Source organism: Tenrec ecaudatus, chromosome 6, assembly GCF_050624435.1.
Source record: "Tenrec ecaudatus isolate mTenEca1 chromosome 6, mTenEca1.hap1, whole genome shotgun sequence".
Classification (NCBI taxonomy): Eukaryota; Metazoa; Chordata; class Mammalia; order Afrosoricida; family Tenrecidae; genus Tenrec; species Tenrec ecaudatus.
Window position 1 is genome coordinate 144,059,665 of NC_134535.1, and position 21,150 is coordinate 144,080,814.

At 44.0% G+C, this 21,150-nt stretch overlaps 1 non-coding gene across 1 annotated transcript; it reads right to left on the reverse strand.

Annotated features, from left to right (window-relative positions):
* Positions 1–5,935: 5,935 nt before the first annotated feature.
* On the reverse strand, positions 5,936–6,042 carry LOC142452035 (U6 spliceosomal RNA). The gene has a single exon (XR_012785100.1). It is a non-coding gene; the product is annotated as a U6 spliceosomal RNA (small nuclear RNA).
* Between the last annotated feature and the right edge of the window lie 15,108 nt (positions 6,043–21,150).

Below are 21,150 nucleotides of genomic sequence, written 5' to 3' on the forward strand. Positions count from 1 at the left end.
GGTCAGCTAGTGTCAGAAGTGGGGAGAATGCTGGAGCAGAGAAGGCTACCAGACCTTTGGCGGAGCCTGATTCTCATCCATCCCGCCCCCTGCAGTAAGATAAGGTATGGTGCTAGACGGCACTTGGTTAGACCGGGTTACGGTCATGGCTTGATTCTTCAGCCCTCCCTTCCCTGTCCTTCTGGCAGTAGCCACCCTTCCTTTGTAAAGCTGCCCATTCCCACCCCTTGTGTTTCTGTTGTAGTTACCAGTCAGGCAACCTTTTTCAGCAGGCCCACAAAATGGACCGGTAATCCAGGACTGGCCAATAATCTGCCGCAGACACATGATCAAGGCTGTGCCTGTCAGGCTCCTATTCTGAGATTTATGTATGGTTGTAGGGGACAATAGCTCCAACTTTCCTCTGGGATTCGTCAACAGACCGATGTAAAACCAGAGCTGTCGCTACTCAGCAACCGAGGAGGCCAGGCTCTCACTGTCAACAGCTGTGTTGTTCTATAGGGTTTACTGCAGGAAGCATGGGGAACAGTCAACTTTGCCCCAGTGTCCTTTAAGTTCACACAGCCCTGGATCCATAGGCAAATGTCCAACTGCTGCACCATCTGGTTCTCAATTGCCCGTAACACCTTATGCTGCAGACCAAGCTCGATTTCACATTTCAGTGAGAAAAGGCATGCGTGTCTCCACCACACAAACACACCCCCTTACCAAACATCTTATTTGCTCTAACCCTGGCCTCATGTGGGTCAGTCACTCTTTCGATTTACATGAAAGAGCAGCGGTGAGCAGGCCCAGAAGGACAATGTTGTGATCACAATTCTCAGACATTAAGCTGCTTGCCTTGAACATAGGGATCGTCTACATTAACAAGTCACCCACACAATTCACGTACCCTAGCAATGCCCTTCTGTAAGCGCTGGCCCCCGAGAAAGGTGAGCCTATCTACTTCCATAGAGCCTTCCCACCTGGGAAACCTTACACAGCCTCACCGAATCAGAACAGACAGAATGGCAGTGGGCTTGGGTTATCTGGGTTTAGCAAACACTGCCGGTAGAGATTCCAAGGTGAATATGACTGAATGCTTTCTTGCAGGGAGCATTTCGAATCTAAATAGTAGATTGATGGGGAAGGTTTAATGCAGTCAGACCTCATTCAGGCTGCCAGAACACTGCTGAGATTCAGCTGAGGAACCTGCAGCCCCGACGCACTAATCTGATGCTGAGTGGAGCTGGTGGGTGTCCAGGTGGCTCTCCCCCCACTACCATACCTTCACTCTAGCAATCCAGTGTCTTCCAAGGCAGAACATGCCTTCAGTATTGCATTGCAAGCTCACCTGGGAGATTCGGGAAAATCAGACCATTGAGGGAGTTGCTGTGTCTTCTTTTATGCAAGGAGTGCCTGTGCATTTGTATGTAGCGTGTGCACACACGGTGTGTGTGCATGTGTAGTGCTATCTGGGCATGTTTGCATGCGTGGGAGATATGTGTGTGCATATGTGTGTGATGTGTATGTGCACTATATGATGTATGTAATGTGGCTTTGCATGTGTGGTGCATGCGCACTCTGTGTGAGCATATGTGTGGACAGACTGACCCCAGGCTTGCTTTTGGCTCACTCAACCCTTCAAAACCCACTTCCTTGACAAGCAGGAGGTGTTTTTTTTTTTTTAATCCAGTTGATGATAATCTTGTAAATAAAAAGCACCATGTGCTGTGGCCATAATATCTGACCACCTGTTACTTGTCGTGTTAGTCTGGGTACTTTAGAGAAACAAATCCACAGAAACTCATGTATAAGAAAGAGTTTAATATAAAAGGTCAGTGCACATCAAGAAAACATCCCAACCCAGGGCTGCCCAAGCCCACAAGTCCAACATTAGCCCACTTGTCCGACACCAATCCACAAAGTCCTCCTCCATCTCACAAAACACATGCAAAGATGCCGACTGCAGTCAGCAGAAGGAAAACCAAGTCAGTGAATGTGTAAGCATCTCAGCACTAGTAAGGGTCTCCTCATGGGTGCTCCAGCACCCAGGGCTGTATCAGGGTAGGTCCATGTGACTTCTCCTCAGGGATGTCTTGCAGGAAGTGAACCTTGCCAGCTGAAGCAGGGAACTGGCTAAGGTAGCTGCTCCCTGGTCCGACCATCATAAAGCAAGAGATCCGAGAACTAGAAAGGCGAGGCTCACTGAGCCATTTATCTTTCCGCCCTTCAACTAACCCCGCATGTGTTTATTGGCCAGGTTGGCACAATAAACTTTAACTCCCTTGTCAAAGAATATAATGGCTGCTTTCTGCACAGTCTCATTTAAATCCTCTCAAGAACCCCACAGAGTTCAGATGCTATCCTTACTTTACAGACCAAGACTAAAGCTTAACTTGGGGTTCATATCATGCTTTGAGCTTTTTCCTCTGAAAATGTTTCTGCATGTGATCCTTACCTGCAAGATTTTTCTTCAAATATCTCTATTTGAAAATGTTAATGAAACATCTACTATATGCATAGTCCTAGCTGGGTGTTTAGCAAAGTATCACAAGCCACCCTCTCCCCAAGGAGTTTGGTTTGGTGATAAAATAATAAAAGGATATTTGTGTGAGCTGCTTTCCTGGTTTGAAGTTGCTCTTTTATAGGAAAGACCATATGGTATTTGAATGTCTCCATGAGAACTAAGCCATATGCCTATGAAAGCTGGACAATGAATAAGCCTGGCTAAAGAAGAATTGATTGAATTGATTGAGTCTATTTTTGGTATTCCTGGGGGACTTCATTGCTTTGCTCCCCTTGGTGCTCTGTGGCACTCCCTTAGTGTTTTACCTCGGTGTGATGGGATCAGATTGGACACAATTCCCACACTGTCTCCACTATTGTACCCCATGATGCTATGGTTCTGTGAGGGAGGCCGTGTCTTGTGGCGGGGCCGGCCCTATGGTCCTCTCTGTGCATTGGCTGTTCTGAGCAAGAATTTCGTCCTCAGGGCTTGGTGGGCCTGGATGTGTTCCACTCAATCTCCATCCCTCTTCATTTCTCCTGTGTGCTCTAATCAGATGTGCCCCTCTTTCCAAGCTATAGTTTCAGTGCTGTCCTCTGAGGTGCATTCTTAGGGGGGTTAGGAGGGTCTACATAGTTGGGGGGATGTTTTCTTAACATACAATTACCCTTTATATAAAGTTGTTTCCTATACATATATGAGTGCCTATGGATTTGTTGCTCTAGTCTACCCAGACTAACACACTCCCTTTACTATTGTAGTGTTTGTTTTACTTCATTAATCTTTGCAGACTTGCGTATGTTTGCTTGTATAATTAAGAGCTGTGTTAGGCAGGGTTCTCTAGAGAAACAAAACCATATATATGTATGGATAAGTTTATACAGCACAACATAATATAACAGCCAGTTATTCCACACAGCAGTACAGAGGGCTCAGTTCAACTCACTTCCATGGAACAATTAATATACCGGAAGTCCTTCAACTCATGAGGTTTGCCTGGTTCAAGGTCAAGGAAGCAGACATCTGAGTCTTCCCTCAGGCAATGCAGGCAGAGTCCTCCCACGGGCACCAAACAGCTGGTGGGTCACCAACAGTAACTCAGGAGCTTAGCAAAGCAGACCCAATGGGATACTGAACCCAAGCAATGCAAGACGACAAGATCCACCAGCCTCAAGCTCAAACAATGTATACACCAGCAGCATGAAAAGCAGGTCTCAAAGGAACTTCAAGCTCTAGCAACATGATCCAAGGGTTGGCTTGACCCACAGGTAGTGTAGCTCACTAGCTAGAGCAGCCACACGTTGGTCTGATCACCAGAGAGCAAGAGAGAGAAGGGTGGACCTTGCCTAGCCATTTATCTTATTGCCCTCCAATCAAACAGTGACCTGATTAATCCCACATGTTTCTATTGGCCAGGTTTGTACAATAAACCTACCTATCACAAAAGCACTTGATTCATGAAAGTCAAGCTAGATAACCCTTCAGAAACAGTAACAGGAGTAATGATTTTCTGAGGATATGGGAAGAAAGGGGGAAGAGGGAGCTGATAGCAATGATGATTGTATAACCCACTCAAGGGGAATGAATAACAGAATTGTAGGTGAATGGATACATTGGATGGTATAAGATATGGCAAATAATAATAATAATGTATAATAATAAGCATTCCAGGGGAGTAGGTTGGGGGAGGGAAGGGATAAAGGGAAGCTGGTATCAAAGAGTTCAAGAAGAAAGACTATGTTGTGAAACTGATGGTAGTAGCAATTTGTAAAATTATGCTTGATCCAATGGAATTATGGGTTGTTATAATATCTGTAAGAGGTCCTAACAAAATTATGTAAAAAAAAATTTTTTTTAAAGAATGTCCCTTAGAAGCCAAGGTTGTGAGACTTTGTTTTGCATACTTTGAATACATTATCAGGAGGAACCAGTCCCTGGGGAAGGGCGCCAGCTTGGTAAAGTAGAGGACCAGCAAAAGAGAGGATGACCTTCAAGGGGATGAGTTGACACCATGGTTTCAACAGTGGGCTCAAGCATAGAGATGACTGGGACGCTGGCACAGGATTGGGCAGGATTTCCTTCTGTTGTACATAATCAAGGTGGGAGTTAAATTTTATGCCAACTTGCACCTGTGTGGAAGTGTAGGGGTGGAGTCTAATTTATCAATCAGGCCACAGCCTGACGTTTTCCTTCAGGGTGTGGCCTTTTCTATGAGATAGTGAGAATTTCTTTGTGTGTCTTCTCTGTCTCACCATTTGCCGTCATCCTTTCTGTGACTCTGTCTGCCTCCAGGAGCAGCCCCCTGCTGACCCTGGGGGCCACCCTCTGAGTCGTTGGTACCCTGACATGCTCCCATCTATCTTGGATCCACAGGACTCTGTACTCACCAGCCTTCATCCTGCTTCACCTTTTGGTGGCATTGGCTTGAAGCTACATGAGCCTAAATAGGGCTCTGACTAGCATTGGATCCATTGATTTGAGTTGGATTGGGCTAGGATGATTTCTTGATATGAAATCACTTCTTTATAGAGTTCTTTTGTATACATATATGAGGAGGTACCCCCCAAAGGGATTCCCACCCCCTCCCAAAGCTATGTATTTAATTTTTTTTTTAACAAAACAACCTTATCACCTTCAAAGAACTCTCCATTACACTTAATACATTTGTCAAATCTGCAATTCTATTCTCAGAAACATTTTTCAACCTCATCTATTTGCATGGCTGACAACACCTCTCTTGCTTTTTTCTTCACCTCTGCTACGTTATCAAATCACTGTCCTTTCTTTTTTTTTTTTTGTTCAAATCACTGTCCTTTCATGTCCGTCTTCATTCGTGGAAACTAATGGAAGTCACACAGAGTTAGGTCAGGTGAGTCAGGTTGTGGGGCAAGAGGTGTGTTGTTTTTTGCCAAAAACTGGTGCACTGAGATGGCTGTGTGAGCAGATGCATTGCTGTAGTGGCAAAAAAAAAACAAACAAACCAAAAAATCAGGTCTTCTTTGTTACATCCTGTAATACAATCTTTTCAGAACCTCTAAACAGAAAGCTTGATTAACAATCTGACCTGGTGAAACAAATTCCAAAGGCACTATCGCCCTCTCATTAAAAAAATAATTGAGCATCATCTTGATCTTTGATTTCACTTGACAATTTTTTTTTTGATGAGGTGATGATGGCGTCTTCCACTGGCTTGATTGATGTTTGTTTTCGGGGTTGTAAAAATAGCACTATGTCTCCTCACCAGTAATGACCTTGGGGGAAAAAGTGTGGGTCATTTTGGAGCTGTTCTTTCAAACGAAGGCATGTTTATAGTCGACGCTCTTTTTCCTGGTCATTTAGAACCCAAGACACAAATTGCTCAGCACCCCTTCTCAATCCTAAATATTCCGTTAAAATTCACTGAATCAAGCTCCAAGATAGTCCAGATAACTTCAATGATCTTTTTTTTTAAATTTGGAACGCTTCGCGAATTTGCGTGTCATCCTTGCGCAGGGGGCATGCTAATCTTCTCTGTATCGTTCCAATTTTAGTATATGTGCTGCTGAAGCGAGCACGACTTCAATGATCTTTAATAATCCAGTCGATCTTTGAACACAAGTGCATGAATTTTGTTGACATTTTCATCTATTCAGGAAGTTGACAGACATGGAGAACAAGGTTTGTCATCAATCGACATTTCACCTTTTTTGAAATGAGAAAACCACTTTTTTCTCCCATAGCACTGTCCTTGCACATCACCACAGTTTATGTGGCATTTTTTCTGGAGCAGGAAACAGAGTTTCTTTATTATCATTATTATTTTTATTTTTTTGGGAAACAGAATTTCATAGATGCATGCTGTTCTCTTAAATCGGCCATCACCAAAAATGAGGTTTGAGCAAAACTGCTTTTATGAAAAAATTCACTGTGACCACAGAGAACCTTCCCAGGTGATGCCACTGGGTGCACTAACTCAGAGAAAGTTGTTTGACGCTTGCCTAGTTGGAAAAAATGCATACTACAAAAGCTCCTCTCTGTTGTTCTTGGTTTTTTGGGGGGAGGGGGGTGCCCTGTTGTATGAGTGTCCCTGGTTTTCTTCTCCTAGACAAGTCAGGCTAGTCCAGTCACTATGAGTTGGAACTAAATCAGTGGCACTCAACAACAATAAGCTGTATACCTTAGGGAAAGGAATTTTCATTCAATTTAGTGTTCTCAGGGTTTGCTTGGTATATCAATGGTGCTTAAATCTATGAGCTGATATACTGGGAACTCGAGGATATAAATAAATATTCTAATGCTTCTTATTTGGATGTTAAAGGGTTGAGTGCATTTTGTAAGTGAACACAAACCTAGAAGAGAAAATTGCTTTTATTCAATAAAGAAGCATCTTCAAAATCATAAGTCTGGTCCTGAGGTATTTCTTTATCCACTTGCCAAATGTCGCATGAGATGTGGATGACTGCGGAAGCCCAAAATACATTTGCAGGATCTACCCAGGGAATACGTCTCTGGTGGTTTCCCTCTAATCACAAAGGAGGGGTGGGAATAAGCTGGTTATCTGACAAAGCATGGGAGAGACGACTCTATTAAAAAGATAAATGTGACTTGATGGTTAAGACCTGGTCATTTCAATGTGCGGAAAGTGTGCCTGGTCTGCCCCAGGCACAGCAGGGTGAAACGCAAAGGGAATACAGCAGGGGAGCAACGGGAGCAAAGCAACCAAGTCCCCGAGGAATCCTGAAAATAGACTTCTGACTTGGGGGATAGACTTGACTGGAAAACATACATAAGTGTCAGCAGACAGACCTGGAACTATCTCTCTTTTTTTTCTTTTGCTCTATGTCTATCTCTATAAGATCTCTCCTTGAACAATGCCAAGGAGAAAACAACAGGACCAGCCATTCTGGGAGGACATGGGAGAGGCAGGAGTATGGAAGGGGAGTGGGAAGCCAACAAACTCAGGGATAAAGGAACAATAAGACATCTAAAATTGATAAGGTGGAAGGTGTATAATGTCTGGTGGGATTTAATCAAGTGCAATGCATCCAAGGAGAATTACTGAGAGCCAAATGGAGAGTGAGCATGATAATGGGATAGGAGGAAGGTGAAATAGAGGAAATAAATAGGAGGCAAAAGCTATTTATAGAAGTATAGCTATAGGCATATAAATATATAAATATACTAATTCATAATGAAAAGGATAGAGGCCAATGTACACATATTTACATATTAAGTATTAAGATAGCAGATGGACTTTGGGCCTCTAGTCAAGGCCTCCTTTAACACACAAACACTTTGTTCTAATAACCTGGCACTCTTTGATACTCACCTTCACAACACAATTGCTGAAGACAAAATGGGTGCATAAGCAAATGTGGTGAAGAGAGCACATGGTGCCTGGCTAGCAAAAGATACAGAATCTGGGGTCTTCAAGTCTTGAAGTCAAACCAGCAGCCATCCAGCAAGAAAGCAAATAATCCTACATAGAAGAAGCACACCAGCCTGCATGATCATGAGGTATTGACAGGATCAGGCATCAAAAGATCCAAAACAAACAACTATGTTGATGCAAATGAGGGGGGTTGGGAGTGGAGTCAAAACCAATCTGTAGGTAATTGGATATCCCCCACAGAAGGGTTGGTTTAAAGGAAAAGATGACTCAACCAAGGTGCAGTATAGCACCAATGAAACACACATCATTCCTCTAGTTCCTGAATGCTTCCACCACCACCACCACCACCACCACCACGACCCGGTTGTACCTTGCAAATCTGGCTATACCAGAGAACACACACTGGTACAGATGAGTTCTCAACACATGGAATTCAAGATAGATAATCCCTCAGGAACAATACTGGGAGTATCAATATCATGAGGGGAGAGGTGTGGTCATGGAGGTGGAAGGGGGAGAAAGGGGGAACTCATCAAAAGGTTGGATATATAACCCTCCCGAAGGGGATAAATAACAGAAATGTAGGTAAAGGAAGATAATGGACAGTGTAAGATATGAAATAATAATAATAATATATAATTGATCAAGGATTCCCGAAGGTGGAAGGGTGGCGTGGGGAGGGAGAGGAGCTTTTTTTTTTTTCTGCAAAGACTTTTATTGAAAATATTTACTAAGTTTCCTTCTTTTGTATATTCATTAGTTCCAGAGGTTTTTTTTCTTTTTTTTTTACATTTTGTTCTTTTTTTAACAATTTATTGGGGCTCATACAATTCTTATCACAGTTCATACATATACATACATCAATTGTATAAAGCACATCTGTACAGTCTTTGCCCTAATCATTTTTTCTCCTCTTTTCTTTTTTTACATTTTATTAGGGACTCATACAACTCTTATCACCATCCATACATATACATACATCAATTGTATAAAGCACCTCCATACATTCCCTGCCCCAATCATTCTCAAGGCATTTGCTCTCCACTTAAGCCCCTTGCATCAGGTCCTCTTTTTTTTCTCCCCTCCCTCCCCTTTCCCCCCTACCTCATGTGCCCTTGGTAATTTATACATCGTTATTTTGTCATATCTTGCCCTATCCGGAGTCTCCCTTCCCCCCTTCTCTGCTGTCCCTCTCCCAGGGAAGAGGTCACATGTGGAGCCTTGTAATCAGTTCCCCCTTTCCAACCCACTCACCCTCCACTCTCCCAGCATCGTCCCTCACACCCTTGGTCCTGAAGGTGTCATCCACCCTGGATTCCCTGTACCTCCAGCCCTCATATGTACCAGTGTACAGCCTCTGTCCTATCCAGCCCTGCAAGGTAGAATTCGGATCATGGTAGTTGGGGGGAGGAAGCATCCAGGATCTGGGGGAAAGCTGTGTTCTTCATCGGTACTAACTCACACCCTAATTAACCCATCTCCTCGCCTAAACCCCTCTATGAGGGGATCTCCATTGGCCGACACTTGGGCCTTGGGTCTCCACTCTGCACTTCCCCCTTCATTTAATATGGTATATATATACATATACACATACATACACACATTTATATCTTTTTTTTGCATGATGCCTTATACCTGGTCCCTTGGCACCTCGTGATCGCACTGGCCGGTGTGCTTCTTCCATGTGGGCTTTTTTGCTTCTGAGCTAGATGGCTGCTTGTTCACCTTCAAGCCTTTAAGACCCCAGACACTATCTCTTTTGATAGCCGGGCACCATCAGCTTTCTTCACCACATTTGCTTATGCACCCATTTTTCTTCAGCGATCCTATCATGGAGGTGTGCAGTCAATGATATGATGTTTTGTTCTTTGATGCCTGGTAACTGATCCCTTTGGGACCACTCGATCACACAGGCTGGTGTGTTCTTCCATGTGGACTTTGTTGCTTCTGAGCTAGATGGCCGCTTGTTTATCTTTAAGCCTTTAAGACCCCAGTCACTATCTCTTTTGATAGCCGGGCACCATCAGCTTTCTTCACCACATTTACTTGTTCACCCACTTTGGCTCCAGCCGTTGTGTCGGGAGAGTGAGCATCATAGAGTTCCAATTTAATAAAAGAAGGTATTCATGCATTGAGGGAGTGTTTGAGTAGAGGCCCAAGGTCCTTCCGCCACCTTAATACTTGACCTATAAATATAGACACATAGATCTATTTCCCCATCCTCCTATATATATTTGCACGTACATGTATTTATCTAGACCTCCATGAATGCCCTTTGACTCCTAGCTCTTTCCTCCATCTCCCTTGACTTTCCTCCTGCCCTACTACCATGCTTTGTCGCCACCTGGGCTAGAGTATACCTCTTCTCTAAGCAACCTTACCCTTGATCGTTTCCCACCAGGCCTGCCACTCCCCCTTCTCTACCATTTGGGGTCCCATGTTTTTCCCTTGTCCCTGGGTTTGTTAACACCACTTCCTTACCCCTCTACCCCACCACCCCAAGACCCCCGGAACTGTCGGTCCCGTTGTTTTTCCTCCAGATAGTTCATCCAGCCTGTCCTATTCAGACAGACCTGTGGAGACACTAACATGCACGAAAACAAGACAGAGGAAAACAAAGCAACAGTATACAACCAGGCAACAAAACAACAAAAACAAACCACTGACAAAGAACAGAACAAAACAGTTCACAAGAGAAAAGCTTGTAGTTAGTTCAGGGATCCTTTGCTGGCCCTTAGGAGCATTTTCCAGTCCAGTCTGTTGGGGCACCACGCCCTGGCCCCAAAGTCCACTTTCAGCATTCCCTGGGGACCTTGCCACTCCATTCCCTTGCTGTTCCGCTGCACTCCCCCAGTGATTTGCCTCGGTGTGGTGGGATCAGGCCAGGTGCAATTCCCACACTGTGTCTCCGGTGCTGTCCCCTGTATCGCCCTTAGTCACTGATTGGCATCATTTCTCATAGTGGGGCCAGCCATGTTGTTCTCTCTGTGTACTGGCTGCTCTACTCAGGAACATCATCATCACGGCCTGGTGGGCCAGGCTGTGTTCCACTCTCTCCTCCTGCCCCTTCATCTTCTCCTGTGTGCTCTGATCAGGTATGTTCATCTCCCGGAGCTGCCGAGTCAATGTCGTCCTTTGGAACAAATTCTTTTTGGGGGAGGGGCAGGAATCCACTTAATTTATGGTGCTGGGGCCAGCCTCCCAGACCTCTCCACTGGTTCCCTACTCCACGCCGGGATATTGCATTCACACCTTGCGACACTGGGTTGAAGTCTGGTCCCACTTTCCCTGTGGAGATATAAACAATACCCTCCCCTTGGGTGGATTAATGCCCCATGACCCCACTACCCTTTTCTTCCTTGTATTCATCCTTTTGTTTTCCTTTCCCCACCTCCTCCACCATTGTCTACCATGTACATCCCTGGTTTTAGTCTGGTCTCTTCCATACTACACAGTCTTCACCCGTAAAATGTTTGTATACAGTAGCTTTTTTCCCTATGCCACTTTTGCTTTTTAAAAAAATTTTTTTAATTCTTACCTCAGCGGGCTCATGTTGTACTTGTCCTTTTGTGCCTGACTTACCTCGCTTAGCATGATTTCCTCCAGTTCTTCCCATGCCGCTATGTGCCTCATACGTTCATCACTGCTTTTTAGTGATGCATAGTACTCCATTGTATGTATATACCACAGCTTTTTAATCCAATCGTCACTTGATGGAAATTTGGGTTGCTTCCAACTCCTTGCAATTGTGAACTGTGCCGCAATGAACATTGGAGCACAGATGTCTGGTCTTGGTTTGTTTCTTGCCTCTTCTGGGTATATGCCCAGTAGGGGGATTGCTGGGTCATATGGTAACTCTATTTCCATCTGTTTTAGGTATCGCCAGATTGATTTCCATAGTGGCTGTACGTACTTACAATCCCACCAGCAGTGGATGAGAGTTCCTGTCTCCCCACAGCCCCTCCAAAACTTGTTGCTTTGTGATTTTTTTAATTGGGCTACTTTTGAGGGTGTCCGGTGGTACCTCATTGTTGTTTTAATTTGCATTTCTCTTATGGCTAAAGATCGGGAACATTTTCTCATATGTTTGTTGGCCATTCGGATTTCTGCGCCTGTGAAACTTCTGTTCAAGTACTTTGCCCACCTTTCAAGTGGGCTATTGGTTTTTTTCTTTTTGGAAGCTAGCAGAGTATTGTAGATTTTAGTAATAAGGCCTTTGTCTGATGTGTCATTGCTAAAGATGTTTTCCCAGTCTGTGGACTCTCTTATTACTCTCTTGGTGAATTCTTTAGATGTACACAAGTGTTTTATCTTCAGTATATCCCATTTGTCAATTTGTGCCTCCTCTGTGTTTGTGTCCTTCCCTATTTCTGATAGCCTGTGTATTCCCTGCGCCAAAGTTCTCAAGTTGGTCCCAATTCCCTCATTGATGGCCCTAATAGTTTGGGGTTTAACTTCAAGGTCTGTGATCCACCTTGAGTTTATTCTTGTGCATGGAGTGAGATAAGGGTCTTGCTTCATTTTTCTGCATGTTGATATCCATTTTTTCCAGCACCACTTGTTAAAGAGGGCATCTGCTTCCCATTTGATATTTTGGGGGCCCTTGTCAAAGATCAGCTGTGTGTATGCTGATGCTTTTATTTCTGGGTTTTCAGTTCTTTTCCATTGGTCTGAGTATCTGTCATTGTACCAATACCATGCAGTTTTGAGAACTGTGGCTGCATAGTATGTGCCAAAGTCAGGTAAAGCAAGCCCTCCCACGGTGTCCTTCTTCTTGAGGAGTTCTCTGCTAATTCTGGGCTTCTTCCCTCTCCATATGAAGTTGGTAATCAGTTTTTCCATTTCTTTGAAGAAAGATGATGGTAATTGTATCGGGATAGCATTAAACTTATATAGTGCCTTTGGCAGAACTGACATCTTAACTATATTAAGTCTCCCAATCCAAGAGCATGGAATATTCTTCCATTTGTTGAGGTCGCTCTTGGTTTCTTGTAATAGTGTTCTATAGTTTTCCCTACATAAATCTTTTGTTTTTTCAGTCAGGTGTATCCCTAGATATTTCAGTTTGTGTTTGGCTATTGTGAAGGGTACCACCTTTTTTATCTCTTCTTCTGTGGTCTTATCTGATGTGTATAACAGTCCAATGGACTTCTGTTTGTTGATCTTGTATCCTGCCACTCTGCCAAACTCCTCTATTGCTTCCAGTACTCCCCTTGTGGAACTTTTGGGATTTTCCATATATAAAATCATATCATCTGCAAATAACGATAGTTTCACCTCTTCCTTCCCCAGACGTATACCTTTGATGTCACTTCTTTGCCTTATGCTATTAGCTAAAACCTCCAGCACGATATTAAATAGGAGTGGAGACAAGGGGCATCCTTGTCTGGTTCCCTTTTTCAGTGGGCTTGTGTTAGTCTTTTCTCCATTGACTATGACTTTGGCAGTTGGTTTTTCATATATAGCTTGTATTGTCTTGAGGAACTTTGCTTCCATTCCTATCTTCGCTAGTGTCTTAAACAGGAATTGGTGTTGAATGTTGTCGAATGCTTTTTCTGTGTCTATTGATATTATCATGTGATTCGTATACTTTTTCATGTCAATGTGACGAATAATACTAATGGTCTTTCGTATGTTGGCTGTCCTCCACGACACTGATGCAGTTCTCTGATTCCTCCAATCGATTCTCAAGGAACATAATTCTGCTATTGTTTTTCGTTACCTGCTCCTCAAGCTCCTGTGTTTTCCTTTGGTATATGTCTTTTATCTCCTCTATAATTTCATCCTTTTTCTGTAGTGTTTCCCTCATATCCTGCATCGCTCCAAGCACCATTCTGAGAGCTTCTTTGTATGGCATCTCAATGTCTGCTTCTTCTATGTATGTTGTTATGTTCAGGACATCTTCTTCCTTTGCCTTTTGTTTCTCCTGTTTTTTCGTTGAGGTTGTTGGGGGTGATGGCTGTTTGCGTTGAGTTGTTTTTGAGGGACCAGGTGCCATTTTCTAGTCTCTCTCTGGAAGACTTATAGGAATTCTTCTTCGATCTGCCTACAGCTGATTTTGCTATGGGATTAACCTACCACTTTATCTTCCTGTGGCTTCCCTATCAGGGGAGTGCCCCAGATGGCAGATCGACTGCCTGCCCCAGTGTTGCAGAGGCTGGGCTGAAGTTCCCGCTATTGGTTTGAATATTGATAAGTGTTGGCTGAGCTGCCTTATGTCCCCAGGTACACAGGCAGGAACTCCCTGGTGAGAAGTCTGAGGAGTATCCCCTGGAGAGCAAGCAGGCCTTACCCTAGCCTTGGGCTATCTATGCAGGGTGGAGCTCACCTAGCTGGGTGTGACCCAGGCGCAAATGCCCTAGGGCAATGGGAGTGCCCCGTAAGTCCTCAATGGAGTGTGAGAGAGCAGGGCAGGAACAAGGGGGGTGAGAAAAATCAAAAAGTGACACTAGACTGTGCAGGGGTACAGGGAAGCGAGGGAAGTAAAAGAAACTATGTAGCTGAGTCCCACTCCCTGCCTGTGGATCTACAAGGGTTTACTCCCTGCCCCAAGCCCCAGCGGTAGTCCGCAGCTGAGCCCCAAGAAGGGTCGCAAGAAAACTGCTGAGCCGCCCCCAGAGAAGTGGGGGGACAGAGAGCAGAGATGTTAACAGACGCCGCCGTGTAGCTGAAGCTTGATCCCTGCCTATGGAGCTGTGGGGGTTTGGGTTTAGTCCCTGCTCAGACCACGCGGCGCGGCTGCGGCTGTGCCTTGAAAAAGCCTCTGCGCAGCCCTCCAAGGCTGTGTGGGAATATAAAGCAGAGCCGCAAACAGAAGCAACAATGTAGCTGAACCCCGATCCCTGCCAGTGGAGCCGCAAGCGTCCTGTCCCTGCCCTGAGGCAGACAGGGGAAAACTGTGGCTGTGCTGAGTCCAAGCCCTGCTACAGGCTCCAAATGGTCCCGGCTTGGGCAGATCCGGCAGCTGGACTAGGGTCGAGCCCCAGCCGGCTTCCACTGAGGTAAGCCAAAAGCCCCCAGCCCCTCAAAACCCCGTGGATCTGTGCCTACTTATCTTTATGATGCACCTCCTGTGATCCAGTGGCGTTGAATTTCACTCTGAGCAACTCTCCTGGGCTGGATTCTGCGGAGTCCCTCTGGTGTGTGTCACTCCGTCGCCATCTTCCCGGAAGTCCCGAGACTGTAACCGGGAGAGGAGCTTTTATACAAAGGGCTCAAGTAGAAAATATTTTGGAAATGATGATGGCAACATATGTACAAATATGCTAGATACAATTGATGTATAGAATATTATAAGAGCTGTAAGACACCCGATCTGATCCCGCCCTACCAAGGCAAAACACTAAAGGGGTGCAACAGAACAGCAAGGGAATAGAGTGGCGAGGTCCCCAGGAAATGAAGGCGGACTTTGGGGCCAGGGCATCGTGCCCCAACAGAATGGCCTGGAAAACACTCCTAAAGGCCAACAAATGATCCTTGAACTAACTACAAGCTTTTCTTTCTTGTGTTTTGTTTTGTTTGTCATTGATTTGTTGTATATTGTTACTTGGTTTTGATCTGTCTTGTTTTTGTTCATGTTATCATCTCCACAGGTCTGTCTAAATAAGATAGGCTGGATGAACAATCTGGAGGAGAAAACAATGGGACCAACAGTTCCAGGGGGACATGGGAGATGGGGTAGGGTGGGGGTGGAGAGGAAGTGGTGTTAACAAACCCAGGGACAAGGGAACAACAAGTGATCCAAAATGGTGGTGAGGAGGGTGTGGGAGGCCTGGTAGGGTATGATATAGGGTAATGTAACCAAGAGGAATTGCTGAAACCCTGGTGGGGACTAAGCATGATAGTGGGACAGGAGGAAGAAGAAGAGAAATAGAGGAAAGAGCTGAGAGGCAAAGGGCATTTATAGAGCTCTAGATAAAGACATGTACACATGCAAAGATATTTATGTATGAGGATTGGAAAATAGATCTATGTGCATATCTTTATAGGTTTAATATTAAGGTAGCAGATGGACATTGGGCCTCCACCCAAGTACTCCCCCAATGCAAGAATTCTTTCTTCTATTAAATTGACATTCTATGATGCTCACCTTCCTGACACAATTGCTGAAGACAAAGCAGGTGAATAAGCAAATGTGGTGAAGAAAGCTGATGGTGCCCAGTTATCAAAAGATATAGCGTCTGGGGTCTTAAAAGCTTGAAGATAAGCAAGCGGCCATCTAGCTCAGAAGCAACAAAGCCCACATGGAAGAAGCACACCAGCCTGTGTTATCATGAAGTGCTGAAGGGATCAGCTATCAGGCATCAAAGAACGAAAAATCATATCATTGTGTGCTCACCTCAATGATACGATCGCTGAAGACAAATGGGTGCATAAGCAAATGTTGTGAAGAAAGCAGATGGTGCCCAGCTATCAAAAGGTATAGCATTTGGGGGGTCTTAAAGGCTTAAAGATAAACAAGCAACCATCTAGCTCAGAATCAACAAAGCCCACATGGAAGCACATGGAAGCACACCAGCCTGTGTAATCACGAGGTGTCAAAGGGATCAGGTATCATCAGAACATAAAATTTTACCATAGTGAATGAGGGAGGAGTGTGGAGTGGAGACTGAAAACCCATTTATAGGCCACTGGAGATCCCCTGGTGTAGGGGTATTGGGGAGGAGATGAGCCAGTCAGGGTGCGATGTAGCAACGATGAAAAATACAACTTTCCTCTAGTTCCTAAATGCTTCCTCTATCCCCTCCCCCCAATATCATGATCCGAATTCTCCCTTGCAAGTCTGGCTAGACCAGAGGATGTACACTGGTACAGATAGGAACTGGAAACACAGGGAACCCAGGGCAGATGATCCCTTCAGGACCAGTGGTGAGAGTGGTGATAATGAGAGCATAGAGGGAGAGTGGTTTGGAAAGGGGGAATCTGTTACAAAGATCTACATGTGACTTCCTCCCTGGGGGACAGACAACAGAAAAGTGGGTGAAGGGAGACGTCAGACAGGACAAGTATGACAAAATAATAATTCATAAATTATCAAGGGTTCATGAGGGAGGGGAGAGCAGGGAGGGAGGGGGAAAATGAGGAGCTGATGCCAGGGGCTTAAGTGGAGAGCAAATGTTTTGAGAATAATGAAGGCAATAAATGTACAAATGTGCTTTACACAATTTCTGTATGTATAGATTGTGATAAGAGTTGCATGAGCTCCTAATAAAACGACTTTTAAAAAAAGAGCTGTAATAGCCCCCAAAAAATGATTTAAAAAAATTTTTTTTAAGACCTTGTCATTTGAGCTCCCTTTTGATACACTTTGTGTTTCATCTGGTTTTTAATATTTTATGTGCTTTTTTTCATATTGGGGTTTGTCTCTGTTGTATTTTGTCATTGTTAGTAGACTTCTTGACTCTTCTTTTTCAGTATATGAAACTCAGGGTAGGTGAATCTATATAGACAACAACCAGAATAAGGTTTCCTGGGAGGTATGGTGAGAGAGGTGGGGAAGGGAGAACTGATATCAAAGGTCAAAGAGGAAGAAACGTTTTAAAACTGACTGGGGTAGCGAGTGTACAACATTTCATGATAAGATTGAACTATGCAATGGTATGATGTCTGGATTAGTACCTAATAAAATGGTTTGGAAAAATAAATAAGTAAATAACTAATTTTTACGAATCAAAAAGATAAAAGAATTTCATAGGCAAACATTTCAAATAGAAAGGCCTACATGTGTGAATCTTCCTTCTTGTGTTTATATTACAGTGATTATAGACCAATTTTAGTGCTGTGGAGTCCTTTCTTGATACTGAAGTGGAACATTCTATAGATGTCTGGTCAATGGCTGGTTTGACTTAAAACCAGTTGGTGTACTGTGCAGGACAAGAGAAAGGGCGTCCAAATGCAATTTGTCCACTCCACACACCAGAAAGTTTGTCAGTTTCCTTCATATTTTAAAGCAGAGGCCAAAAGAATTGTTTTTCTTCACTTTGTTCCAATAACCTGGCACTCTATGAAGCTTACCTTCCCCACATGATCACTGAGACCAAATGGGTGTATCAGCAAATGTGGTAAAGAAAGCTGATGGTGCCCGGCTATAAAAAGATGTAGAGTCTGGGGTCCTAAAGGCTTGAAGATAAACAAGTGGTCATCTAGCTGAGAAGCAACAAACCCCACATGGAAGAAGCATACCCACCTGTGTGATCATGAGGTGTCGATGAGATCAGGGATCAGGCATCAAAGACCCAGAATAAAAAATCATATCAATGTAAACATGGAGTGGAGATCCAAAGACCATCTGTAGACATTTTGACATCCTCTCACAGAAGGGTCACAAGAAGGAGATGAGCCAGTCAGGATGCAGGATAGCACCAATGAAATACAACATTCCGCTAGTCCTTTAATGCTTCCTCCCCAGCTGCCCCTATCATGTACCCAATTCTACCCTACAAATCCAGCTAAACCAGAGCACGTACACCAGTAAAGATAAGAGTTCAAAACACATGGAATCCAGAACAGATAAACCCCTCAGGACCAAAAATGAGAATAGCCATACCAGGAGGGGAAAGGGAAGGTGGAGGAGAAAGGGAGAACCTATCACAATGATCTACATATAACCCCCTCTCAGCGGGATGGACAACAGAAAAATGGGTGAAGGGAGACGGCAGTCGGTGTAACATGACAGAAAAATGATAAATTATCAAGGGTTCGTGAGGGACGGAGGCGGGAAGGGGGCAAAATGAACTGACACCAAGGCCTTAAGTAGAAAAAAATGTTTTGAAAATGATGATGGTAACATTTGCACAAATGTGCTTGACACAATGGCTGCATGTATGGCTTGTGTGAAGAGCTATATGAGCCTCCAATAAAATGATTTTCTTAAAATAAAGAAAGTTGAGTGAAAAAATAATTTTTTAAAGCATTGTTGCTCTTAGGTGTGTGGGGTCCATTCCTGAGATTGTACATTGACCCCGTGCCATTCTCCCAATTGGTATGTTTAAGCCCATTGGTACAGCCAACTCATTGTTAATCCATCTCATTGAGGGGTTACCTCTCTTTCTGCTGACCCTCTACTTGAGCAAGTATGCTGGCCTTTTCCAGGGATGGGTCTTTCCTGATAATATCGCCGACGTCCATGAGACTAAATTGCACTCACCTTGCTTCTGAGGGGCATTCTTGCTGTACTTCTTCCATCGCAGATCTACTCGCTCTGCAGGCAGCTCTGAACATTTCAATATTCTTGGCCAACAACTTAATTCAAAATTATCAATTCTTCTTTGGTCCTCCTTATTCATTGTCCAGCTTTCAAATGCACAGGAGGCAACTGAAAATAACAAAGCGTGGGTCTAGCATACCTTAGTCTTCAAAAGAACATCTGTGCTGAAGCAAAAAGATCTACAGCAGATCTGCCCGGCGTAAAATATTTGCTTTCTTGACTGCTGTTCCCAAGAGGGTTGATTATCGATTCAACTAACATTAAATTCTGCATCATTTCTCTCTTTTCTCCATTTATCACCCTTGGTCCAGTTGTCAGGATTTTTTTTTCCTCTTTACATTGAGCTGCACCATTAGAAAGCAAGATTATGTCACATATGCATCACAAGCTGTTAATGAGTCTTCCTCCAACACTGATCTTCTTTGGATAACCCAGCTTCTTGAATTATTCACACAACATGTAAATTGAATAAATATGGTGAAAGCTTATAACCCTGACATAGCTTTCCTGATTTTAAACACTTCAGTATCCCCCTGTGCTGACTGCTTCTTGGTCTATGTACAGGTTCCTCGTGAGCACAATGAAGTGTTCTAGAATTCCTATTCTTTACAATGTTCCCCACAGTTAGTTATGATGCACACAGTTGAATGCTTTGCATAGTCAATAAAGCACAAGTGAATACCATTCTGGTATTCGCTGTGAATACCAGAGAATGCTTTTTCAGGCAAGATCCATCTGATATCGGCAGTGAAGACAAGTTTGAGGGCAGTGGGGGTTCTGTCGTAGAAAATAGCCATTCACATGGGAGGCCCTGGTTTGCTCTCCGGACAATACATGGCACATACAACAATCATGTGTCTGTCCGTGGAGGCTTGGTGCTGCCATGATGCAAATATCATGGTGCTGCCATGGACAAATATCAGCAGAACTTTCGGGCTGAGCCAGATTAAAAAGAAAGTGTCTATTAATCTATTTCCAAAATTCAGCAAATAAAACCCCATGGAGCACAACGATCCAATCTGCAAATGGGCATGAGGCTGATGAAGGAATTTTTTTCTTTTAAAATGCTTTTATAAGTGAACCTTAACAGGCATTATAGCCTATTATAATAGGTTGTGCGTGGGGTTGCCATGAGGTGGGTAGGAGAGGCGAGGAGTCTAATTGGTGGCTACAACAATTATCAAATGACCTAGGACAGCATCTGGCCCTCAATAAGTTAAATGAGTGACAGAAAGGAACGTGAGAGAGAGAGAGAAAAAGGAAGAGCCAGGCAAAGAATCACAGAATCACAGGTGGGAATCAGACAGAGGCCCTTGACCTCTCTTTGGGGTGTCTCTGCTGAGCTGGATGTTCTGCTTTAGATTTTTGCTGTTTTCCATTTGTACAGGCTCCTCATTAATGTCTCTCCCAATGTAAAGTCCTGTTTGATCTTAGACTATTTACTAAAGCTGTGTGGGGCCCAAAGCCTGAGAACAAACTGTTCAGGAAAGCATGTACTCCATGAACACTTCCCCTGCAGGGCAAATCCCACCCAAACAAATGTAATAAAGCACCTGGGCTTCAAATACTGCTATGGCATTATAACTATGCCCATCTACATGGGATATCAGATAATAAACTTTGTTTAGTTATTAGTCTAATTAGACTGTTTTACAAACCACCGATAGGAAAATCACATTGCCTTATAGTCTAGCCCTGTGTCATCCTTGTGATCAGTTGTAGATTGGAAAGAATCAAAAAGTAGAAAGGGCATATTTCCAGGAATTAAATGGTCGCTGTCTTCATTGAATAACTGCATACTCCTGAATCATAATTTAAAGTACCTGAGTTGGCATCAAGAGTTTCACACCTAAAACAAGCGGCCATGTAGCTGAGAAGCAACAAATCCCACATGGAAGAAGCACACCAGCCTGTGTGACCACGAGGTGCCGAAGGGATCAGGTATCAGGCATCAAGGAACAAAAAATCACATCATTGTGAATGAGAGGGAGCGCAAATTGGAGACCAAAGCCCATATATAGGCAATTGGACATCCCTTCACAGAAGGGTCAGGAGGAGGAGATGAGCCAGGCAGGGTGCAGTGTA